Below are 681 nucleotides of genomic sequence, written 5' to 3' on the forward strand. Positions count from 1 at the left end.
GACTGAGAAGCCAGCCCCCCCGCCTCGTTTCCCCTGCCTGTCCTTCCTGAACAGTTTATACCCTTCTAATCAAACACACCAATTGCAGGAGTTGTTCCACCACGTCTCTGTGATGCCGATCAGGTTGTAGTGCTGCAGATTCACAAGCACCTCTAGCTCCTCTTGCTTATTACCCAAGCTGTGGGCATTCATATAAAGGCATATGAGCTAGGCCTCTGACAAGGTACCAGGATCCCCCAACAAAGGACTATTGCACCGCATCTTTGCCAGTGACTCTGCTTCTGATGTTGCTACGTGTATCCCAGAGCTGTTTTCATTTGGTGTGATTGTTACCCCTTCCCCCTTCATATTTAGTTTAAAACACGTTCTATGAGCGCTGCCAGCTCATGACTGAAGATCGTTTTCCTCCGTGGTGTCATTTGAACCACATCCGGTTTTAATAGACCAGGTGCCGTGTAAATCTCCTCATCGTTAAAAAATCCAAAGCTAGACTGTTGGCACCACCCTTTTAGCTAAGCATTAATCAGTTGCACTTTGTTGCACCTTCTGCTGTTTCTCCTTGTAACTGTAGGAATGGAGACAAACACAATCTGTGCACTTGATCCTTCGATCATCTGTCCCAGTGTCCTAAAGTCCCTTTTGATTGCCTCTGGCCGTCTCTCTGCTATCTTGTCATTACCA

Source organism: Apaloderma vittatum, unplaced genomic scaffold (assembly GCF_000703405.1).
Source record: "Apaloderma vittatum isolate BGI_N311 unplaced genomic scaffold, ASM70340v1 scaffold9706, whole genome shotgun sequence".
In the NCBI taxonomy this organism is placed as follows: domain Eukaryota; kingdom Metazoa; phylum Chordata; class Aves; order Trogoniformes; family Trogonidae; genus Apaloderma; species Apaloderma vittatum.